Below are 10,265 nucleotides of genomic sequence, written 5' to 3' on the forward strand. Positions count from 1 at the left end.
AACCAAGCCGCATGTGTGCATAATCTTTGCTCTTGAATTTTGCATGTGCGGGCGCGGTATAAAAAGTTGCGGTAAACAATGCAATATTTTTTAAAGTCATTCACGCCAGCAGCTCTGTGCGCACAGCACCCAAAAGTTAGGAAAATGGAATGCAGGCAGGTGGAAGTCTAAAAGATGGCCCTATTGTCCATTTCTCCCCATGCACATAACAAACAGTGACCTCAGGGCAGAAAAGTTGCCGAAGCAAACACAACGGCAAACCTTAAAGGGCATGAATTTTGGGCGTTTGAATGCTGCATTGTAATCGGCGCGGGCCTGGGCAATATAAGTAGAGAGCATATAACATAAGCTTATAAACTTGCTCTGGAGTTGTGCTGCTACGACCAACGCTTGTGTGATTTCCAAAGTACCCAAAACATGAACCTGTTTCAGATTATCCTGCTTTGTGGTATGGCAACAGCTGTTCTGTGAGTGTGCCAGTGAAGCGAAATTATTTTGGTGGTTCGTATTAGGCTATAGATTGGTATTTCCCGTTATTTTTAGGAGTGCCATGAAAATGTTACTGGCGTTGATATCACCCCAGCGTAATTTCTGTCCCCTAAAAAGGTGACCAGGTGCGGCTAAGAGTTCTTCCAAAATTGTTAGTACTTCGCGTTAACGAAAAAGCGGCTTGCGAATGTCATTTTACGATCCATTTTCTACTACGCCGAAACCCCGTTCCAGTACAATAGATCTGCGCGTAACAGGTCGTTATATTATTAGGTAAATCTCGTGTATACTGCCTACGGATTGGGTAAAAAGTAACAAGGCTTGACGAGGGAGGGGTAGTCGATAAATGTGGACATGGGTGTTGTTGTAGAGAAACTTTTCACTTGCTCCTTTGTATGCCAGCCACCATGACTCAAAAAAAGTAAGGAAAAGGTAGCGTTGCTGCTCAGTTTTTGAGTATGCGGCAAACCAGTGCTTGTACCCCTGTTGGCGCAGCCGGCAATGGTCTTGTAGTTGCTTCCATAACACGCTGAAGCTATGAAACTCATTTATTCTGGGTGTTTACAAAAGAGGGTATCGGCGTACGTTGCAATGCCACATCTGTTGCAATTGATGAGTTCTGAGGGTATTGTGAGCAGTTTACCAAGGGGGCCCGAGGTTTCAGCTTCGTTTGAGATTGTGTTACTAGAAAATATTTGTCACGACAGCTTGCGCGTCGGTGAGCATGAGTGTTGAAGGGTTAACAAAGATTTGAAGTCATGTCTAGCGTGTCTGTTGCGAACACGCAGTCTTTGTAGTTCAATGTTATCAGGTGGTTGTTGGCGATGAGAGAGGCATGATTGCATCAGCGCGGTAAGGGTTTAACCTCGCACAGCTGCTTGTGGCTTCTGGTCGCCGGGTGTTTCACTGGGTCCCGTGATCTATTCTGTCAAGATGCTGTCCCCCGCCCACACAAGTCCTACTCCTGGTACTGTAAAAAAGGGCTTCGCATGAGGCTTTATAAAATACATGCTGGTGCGTTGTTCTGTAAAAAATTAAGTTTGTTGTTAGCGTAACTTAAATGAACTCCTCTGCACGAAAGTTTTCTCTGTGCATTGCTGTCTACATATACGTTGTATTAACATTTACATTCACCGTTTCCCTACATGCTATGATAAATTATATTTACAGACATCGAATTCCCTGCGTACTAGGGAGTTTTTATTTTTTGCACCCGTTTTCATGCCTGCTAAAAATGCTTGTTCTTTCTTTCGTGTTCGCCATAGTATCATTGTACTCCTTTCCACACTTAGTTTCCGCTGCGCCATATTCCACATTTAGGCGAGCCCCCATCTCGCTGTCTCAGTCGTGGCTTCTGGGTGGCAGCTAAATGCTTGTTCTTTCTTTCGTCTGCGCCATAGTATCATTGTACTCCTTTCCACACTTAGTTTCCGCTGCGCCATATTCCACATTTAGGCGAGCCCCCATCTCGCTGTCTCAGTCGTGGCTTCTGGGTGGCAGCGATGTCGTACTTCCGCGGACGCTTGATGAGCATGGCGGATAGCGGACGACTAGCAGCCACGAGGAAAGTGAAAAACGAGCCTAAAAACGCTATGGCGTTAATAAACCAATACTTTTTTGTGAAGCTTGAACCTAAGGTACGAGAAGCACTTTTCGCGATTAGCTAGCACAGCGCTCTGCTGCAAGACCACGCATTTTTATCTCTTGTTTAATGCCTAAAGAACGCAACGCAGTCGCTAGTGATAATATTTGTCGGGAATTGGAAGACGCAAAGATTTTTTTTTTAAGTTGACAAATGTTTACGTGAAAAAGGAAGTCTATCTCCTGGTTGGACAGTTGGCGCTTATACTAACTAGAAACCATTCATCATTGCCTTGTTTTGTACCGGGATGCGGTGTTTTTCTCGGATGTTTTGCAATGAACTCTTAGTAGGGACATGGCCATTACATTTTAAACAATCCGGTTCTTGCGTTTTCGAGATACTACTGTAGTGCCGCACGATATATTTTTTTGTGATGGGAATGTATGGCTTGTAGAAGGTCTGCATGGCTGACCGGCATGCGGTACCACCTCACCCAGCGAACTCCGTTTTTCGGGAGCAGACTGCGTTAGGGCAGAGCATTTATGCGGCCCATAGTGACCCACCAGAGTGGCTGCATCTGTCGGACGCTCGTGTCTGCTTGCTGAAGGTTTGGCGGGCGCCTAATTGTAGCTGCTGTGGTTTGATTGATGGTGGGGTTTAACGCCCCGACGCTACGCTGGCGACGAGACGTGCCGCAGCGGAGGGCTCCGGATTGATTTTGACCACCTGATCTTTATCGTGCGCGCAAATCACGTATGTGCTGCTGTGGTGTTATTTTTTTGGATACCAGGGAACTTTTGTATTGTATAATAATTGCACGTTTTCTATGCAGTAAAGAAAAGGCATGTGTTATGTTATGGACGAGCGGTGGGAAGCACCTCGAATCTCCGATTTAATTTGTTTTTTTTGGAGTTGATTTCGTTTTAATGTCTTCTCTAATGCATTCATACTTTCGTGCTGCAACGGTCGTTACATTATGCGCGCGTTTGTAGACAGCGAGCACACAGACACAGACGCTGACGCGTTGGTGAGTTCCTGTTGGCTTGGTGTTGACATAAGCACTGACCGCTTGCAGGCGTAGTGCCGCTTCGGCCGATGTCGGCCTAGTGTGAACGCGGCTCTTACGACATGACAGAGACGAGCCAGGCAAGCTTCGAAGTTGTGGGCGGATCGCCTCGCAGTTGAGCGTCTTCGATGACTCAGAGGGCTATTGCGTACGCCTCAGCTAGTGAACGTGACGATTCTAACCGGGGCTGGCAGCCTTATCTGACTTATTATACAGCCGAAAACGACAGCCAACCAACCATAACGTTAGACGCAAAGCATGTTGCTCGGAAACGAAACCAAAACTGGTTTGAACAACTCTTCAAAAATAAACGACTACTACATTCTGATACACGTGCTTCTTGCTAATACTTCTAAAATAACCTCGCAAGACTAATACTCGTCAGTGCTGCAGTGGTTGCGTCCGCCGCTAATGCAGCATGGCTATTTAAATTTCTTGCTTCGGGCTCTTTAAATTACTGTTTTAACGACGGAATGAGAGACGAAAAATGTCTTCATTTGAGCCAGTCTATGCATGCAAATACAAACAGGTGTTGGACATTCACTCCACTGACCCTTTAACTAAACACTGAAGTGATTTGTAAGCACTGTAAGATTAAAGTCTGGAGTCCTATAGGCCAATTTTCGACTACTCTGAGTGCGTTTACGTGAACTTATTGAGTAGAAAATGCATTGAAAAGTGAGTGTATTTTTGCATGTCCCTCAGGGGTTTATACAGAATTTTCATTTGGGGGGTTGTCGAGATTCACATGAGAGGTTGTTGGGGGGCTATTGGGGCGTGTTTAAATCCCTGGGTGGGGTGCTCCTGGTTGAGGAACCTTTTTGGGATGTGTTGAAATTCTTGTGGGGGTAATGGGGTTGTTGGGGTGTGTGTATAAATCCCTGATGCTCCTTTCCATTACCCGTTACGTTTTCTATGGGGCAAACTTGCCCTGCAAAGCGATTGGACCATGTTTAACGTTCTAAATTTCACTCATACGCTGCTGCATTTTAGTGAATACTATTTTTCTTTTGGAGAAGCTTTACTGCTGTTGGGTAGAAGAGAAATTGTGTAGTTGTAGTTGTTGTGGTTTTATTTTGGAGAGTTCGAACTAGTTTCCGTTTCGGGTCAGCCGTGGAACACGACCACGGTTTATGACGTTATCGGCGGTCGCGCATTAGCTATACTTCAGCAGTCATCATGGCCCGCTGTTCACACGTAGACTGCAGAAATGGGTTGGACAAACTTTTGCACCACATCTAGTTAGCTAGCAAGTATCGTGTCCTGCAGTAAGGGAGGCCGAGCCGAGGTGGACAGAGTGGATGAACGCCGGTGCTCCAATTCACAGGAGATGGTTAACCACGGGACGTTTCTTCCGCACCTTCGGAGCTCACATACATGTCTTTTCTTCGTAGTAACCAGCACGTCGTCGGGGAACTAAACACAGTCGTCCAATGAAAAAAGGTATCCGCTCCTCGATTTAAGCCCAGACAGTGCGATGCCACTCACGTTGTGCTTCATTTGGTTAGGCTACGGGAACATGCAATGAAGCTTCCGAATAGCAAGTATACATGTCTAGGCCAACCCACGTCATGTCCGACATTTCTGCTAACTTATTGGTTGGTTTATTAGGTTTTTAATGCTGAACTATTCTTTGCCGAGTACCTAAAGAATCGTGCAATGCCTTGTGAAGAAACTAAAAACGGGCGACAAGTTTCCTCAGAGAGGGGTGGATCACCCAGAGTCCTCCAGCACAGACGCATCTGCGACACGCTGGCAGCAGTTATGAGTTGGTGAGGAGCGCATGGAAGTGCAAAATAAACATCAAAATCATCCAGTCCTCCGTTTAACGACGGTAATGGTTGAACGCGAAGCTTTGTTCTTGCGAAACAGAATAGGGAAGGGTGAAAGTGCAAGACGCGGTGATCAAAAATCGTCGTTTGACGAAGGATGGCATGATTTTTCAGGCGTAGGTGACAGCTTGTAAATCTCGACCGCAGCATTCAGTTGTGAAACTGAGGGCAGGTTTTTGGCACCCTCCTGTCTCTCGTTCTTCACCCAAGCAGGAATTGTTTTTTGAAACGCCATTAATGACCAATCCAGCAACCTTTGAAACTCTTGCAAAGCAATGATTTTCCATGACAAGCAATAACGTTCTACTATGATGCAGTATTGATTCTGTAAACGATTACCCATCATGTAGTAAGCGTATATATCTCTGATAAAATGCGGTTGATGGCTATTTCATAAGAATCGTTAAAACACGAAAGTGAAATATGCCTTCACGGGATCATTTAAATGTTTCTTTTTGAATACATAGGAACTTGAACATCGCTATTTATATTACGTCGGTATGGCATCGCTAGATGCATCAACGGTAGGCACTGGATCGCACGCGCTGGAACATCGCGTGAATCCGACTGAAACCACGGCCCCCTGAAAACCGTGCGAACGAAACCAAACCAAAATCGAAACCGAAAGCAGTAGGTGGCAGAGGGTGCCTCAATTTACCCACGTCCCGCGTGCACGAAGATGCTGGCATAGAGGCGCCAACTGCCGTCGCTCATTTGCTCCATGATGAACTACTTCGCTTCGCCTCTCCTAGACGGCTGCATCATCTGAATTTAGAAGGCAGTGGGAAAGATATAAGGCGCGTTCGTAGCCCTACTTTCGGTTGAATTAATAGCGCAGTTGGCAGAGTGCTGTGTACATTCCCTTGCGGCGACAAAGTTCGTGGCTTAAATTCGGGCGCAACCACATCAATGGAACTTTTTCTGGCGATGTCATTTCCGTGACGGATATGGCACCTGTGAGATCATGGTGTATCCCTGGGACAAAACACTTTCGTGTTAAAATACACATGTTTCTACCGCAGTTCATGAAGTTACGGACCGTCGTCCATCGCAATTTCTGTTTTGGGGTAAATCTTAGAAGACACCACCGCACTTTATCTTCCGATTGTGCACGAGGCCGTTTCGTCATCAAATGCTAAAGGCGAGCGCCGCAGCATTCGTAGATCGGCTGCACACAGCGGCTTTGTAGGAGCATTTAGCTGAAATAAATTCCCCGATACGCCAAACTGCATGCTGGCATGAAAAGTTTGCACGAAGGGGCGGACTTGCACTTCGAGCTTGACACACAGTGTGCCGTCTGCTATTTGTAATCTCTGAGTATCACGCACACGGCATGCCCCGTAAAGGTCGCCTCTAGTTTCAAAATTTACCGCTCTGAAAAAAGTCGCTGTGGTAATATTCGCTTTGCAAGCAGCACCGCAGAAGAACGACAGAAAGTCGTGCCCAACTACGCTGCGCTGATCACCGCCGGCATTCCCATGAAGAGCGATTCGCCAGGGGCGGTGCTGTTCGCTGAAGCGACGGTGGTGCCAACAACGACCGCCCGGTCCCTACACTTCCTCGCGTGGTTGCTTTGGGACTAGGGCGTTTTTCCGATGAGCCCAAGGACGCGAATTTAATGTCTGTCGCTGGGGCCATTTGTTATGGAGGTGCAAAACGTCCGTTTGCGGAGAATTTGGAGCTACTTAAATATCCCGAGGTGGTCAAAATTATCGACCCCTTTACTAAGCCGTGTCCCATTTTTGAAATGTATCATCCACCGAGATTTAAAACGCCTAAAATGCCAAGCAGTGTTGCTTTATTTTTTGCTTTTGTACGTACATAAACGAGTACTAATTTTAAGGAGTTTTTTTTTTACTTTGTAATCACCTCGACAAACATTGTCTAAAACTATACGAACCATAATCAATGAAATGTTAAAGCGTAACCGGAAAGACGAACATGCGTTTCGTGCTTTCAGATGTACTAGCTGGGCCCCCGGGGAAAATTGGATCTTTCACCAGCGCTGCCTTGGTACCGTAAGTAGCTTCCGTATTTTGAAGGAGCATGTTTATGCTTGACTCAGATTTCTACTCATTGCCCGTAGGTGATTGAAAAATTCTACTCTAAACCACGTTAGTCGTTGTCCTTACGCCCCTGACATTATTGCGTTTTTTGGCAAATATAAATACGAAAGAAAAGCTCGTTATTCTCTCGGTAAGGTATGCCCGACACTGACAGCGATAGCTCCACAAGGTTTGCTTCCTGTGGGTCAAATGCTGCCGCGAACAATAAAAGGCATAATGTAGGCTTCAGCGTTTACTGGAATGCTGTATTTACAGTGCCGCGTATTCTGAAGGATATAGTGTGGAGTGCTTTTACAAGCAATACTTCACTTCAAAACCGGCCCTAATATATCCTGCCGTCATCAAGGTTAGCTTTATTACCCCGTTTTAATTAGCAACGAGGATACAGGATTGAGGACCTGATAGGCCAGAGGCAAACAACACATGTCGATGCGGGCGAGTGACGGGCACGACAAGGGGAGATGTACTCAGCTGCAATCGGGGCATGCCGCTTTTGTATCGATTATGACAGGCTACATTTTGATAACAATGGTTGGTTTCTTCAAAGTAAATGATTACAATTTTCGTCATTGGAATTTCTGACGACAGAACAGTTGTTTAATTGAATGCAAGTATATGCTTACATTTATAAAGAAAATTCCATTTACAAATAAATTTATTGGTACTTTCTGAAACCTCGTTCTGCCTATGAAATAGGGACATGATCGCAGGCGTTGCATTATTAATTTTAAAATAATATCGCTTCTACATCCACTGTACCGAAGAGGTATCACTCGCCAATGTGACACTTATCAGCCGTAATTTGGGCAAGTCATTCACAAAACTGGTATACAACCACGGTGTTATTCAAGTAATGATATTTTCGGCAGATGACGATGGGGATAATTTATATGGGTAAGATAAAGGATGCATAAAACGGTTAGTGTTTCAACGGCGAAGTGGTCAGTAGTTTAGGGCCTGAGGCTGTCGGTGTCTCATGTAGTCGCGGTACTAAAGCAGCGGGACACTTGTTTTCCAACGCTTCGCGTTAGAAAGCTTCGTGTTTCAAGGATATGAGAATTTCACAGCAAAGCTGTATACGTTAGCCCCCCCCCCCCCAATAGTTTAATCTCCGTGGGCAACATCACCAATGTGTCGAGGCCTAAAACGCCGAGCGCTCTGCCTCTTCATCATAACTTCGATCATCATAACTTCGTCATAACTTCATCATCATAACTTCATCCTAACTTCGATACCGCATCATACGTCGAAACCGCTTCGTGCACTTATACACTGCATGCTTCGCTCCTCCTAAGGTGTCACGTCAGTGGAAATGGCCCGTTTTTTTTCTGGGCGGGTTATAGTGCAGGAAGTGCTGCTTTACGCATGAAAGCTGTTAAAAAGATCTACGACTGTTTCCCACATTGGTGGACGTGCAGAAGGACAAGTAGCGTGCACAAATGGTCCCCTCCACACAGAAATGCGCTTCAGCTTTATGGAAGACGAGTGCCGCAAAATGACATTGCGGGAGGTCGCAGCTCCTCGCTCACTATAGTCAAGAAGCTTGGTATCTATACGAGGCTGGGTACAGAACATTGTATTCAGCAATGAAGTAATACAATGTTCGTGCTTTGAACGTTCGTATGCTACATTATTTTTATTTTTGTTTTGACGAGTAACAATTAAAGGCGCAACATAGCTGTGTAGCGCGTGCATATATTTTAGTCTTGGATGGGCATATATTCAAGTCCGTGCCTGCAGAATGAGTTTAGGCGGGGGCCTTGCTACTGAGAAGCTAGATACTTTTGTTCTGTATCGTGTGCGATGAAGCGAGATAGCTGAATGGGTGAAAAAGCGATATTCAACTTTCTCTGAGTATCCACTATAGCAAGACTTTGAGGTAAATAATATTTCTTGATGTATTATGCATATTTTTTTCACATTGAACGTTTGAAGCAGGGGAGCCGCATGAACCATGATTAACAAAATAAAGCCCCTGTTATATGCATTATTCTCCATCCCTTCTTGGGCCGTTGTATACGTGGTCTCTCATGTGCCCTTCCCTTTCAGTGCAATCCCAACGTGAGAGCCCAAAAAAGCGGTTGCGGTCTTGGATGTACTTGCTTCAGAAGAGGCGACTTTCCCCAGCATGGGTATTGCTTTAATGCAAGATTTCGGCTGCCATCATGGTTTATCCACCTTTATTATAATGGGCCCCGGGGTGACTATGGCGCCTATGTACCTCGAAAGTAGTACTTCTCATGTAAGCACTCGTTCCTGCTGAAAACAAGGAAATAAAAGAGTTCCGAGCCTTTGAGTTGGGTAAAAGTGGATTTTTGCGAGGTGACTGCGTTGATCAAACGTTAACTGTATTAGTAACTCCCGATGCTGTGTCCCTCCCAAACCTGAACGGTGCGGCACGCAGGAATGACTTGAACACAACACAGGGCTACCAAAAGGATGTGGAAAAGTTTTGGATCCTCTGCATCGACTATATTTGAACGGAGAACACGGAAACATTAACTCCGTGTCTGCACAGCCTTTGGTATAATTAGATTACAGAGTGAGCACTGCAGTGTTACTCCACTAAACGTATAGCGAATCAGCTACGTTAAAGCAATTACGAACTGTCTATCTCACCAGCTGTCACACGGGGAACAATAAAGATGAGGAAAGGAGTTGACTTACATGTTACGTTAAACAAACAACCACGCAAAGTGGGGAAGGGCTTAAGTACATGCAAGGTACTTAAGGACACTTCTCCCAAGCTTCAACTCAGACAACACTATACTGATCCCGGCGGACTGTGTTTGCACTTTCTAGCAGTGGCTGACGTAGAATTGATCGGGCAGCCCAATAACAATTTGTTTTGTGCAAACGAGGTAGTCTATGACAAAACCAAACGAATGCTGAGTTCGCTTACTCGGCAAAATTTATGTTATATACACGCATTACGTTACGAACAGTAAAAATAATATCAAATGTACAGCCATGGAGGTTTTTTTGTAATCCAAAGAATCGTTCCGTTTATCAATGGTGCAAAAGCAAGACGAAAGTCTAAAAAAGCATAGTACTCTCTGTCTTCAATATGCTATAATGAGGCTGCACTGGAGGTGCACATAAAAGAGCGTGCTCGAACTACGATAGAATTGCAAGCTTGTTTTAAAGAATGTGACAAAAATGTAAAAGAATGCAAAAAAACCAAAGTTGCGCGAATTGGCGTACGAATAACTCTTGTTACAGTTGATATG

General features: G+C 45.1%; 1 long non-coding RNA gene across 1 annotated transcript; it reads left to right on the plus strand.

Moving 5' to 3' along the window:
• The first annotated feature begins 303 nt into the window (after positions 1–303).
• LOC144145533 (uncharacterized) lies at positions 304–9,319 on the plus strand. Its single transcript, XR_013317516.1, has 3 exons — positions 304–467; positions 6,930–6,987; positions 9,085–9,319. It is a non-coding gene; the product is annotated as an uncharacterized LOC144145533 (long non-coding RNA).
• The last annotated feature ends 946 nt before the right edge of the window (positions 9,320–10,265 follow it).

The sequence above is a fragment of the Haemaphysalis longicornis genome, unplaced genomic scaffold (assembly GCF_048455015.1).
Source record: "Haemaphysalis longicornis isolate Haplotype H1 unplaced genomic scaffold, Haemaphysalis longicornis Haplotype H1 scaffold_7, whole genome shotgun sequence".
In the NCBI taxonomy this organism is placed as follows: domain Eukaryota; kingdom Metazoa; phylum Arthropoda; class Arachnida; order Ixodida; family Ixodidae; genus Haemaphysalis; species Haemaphysalis longicornis.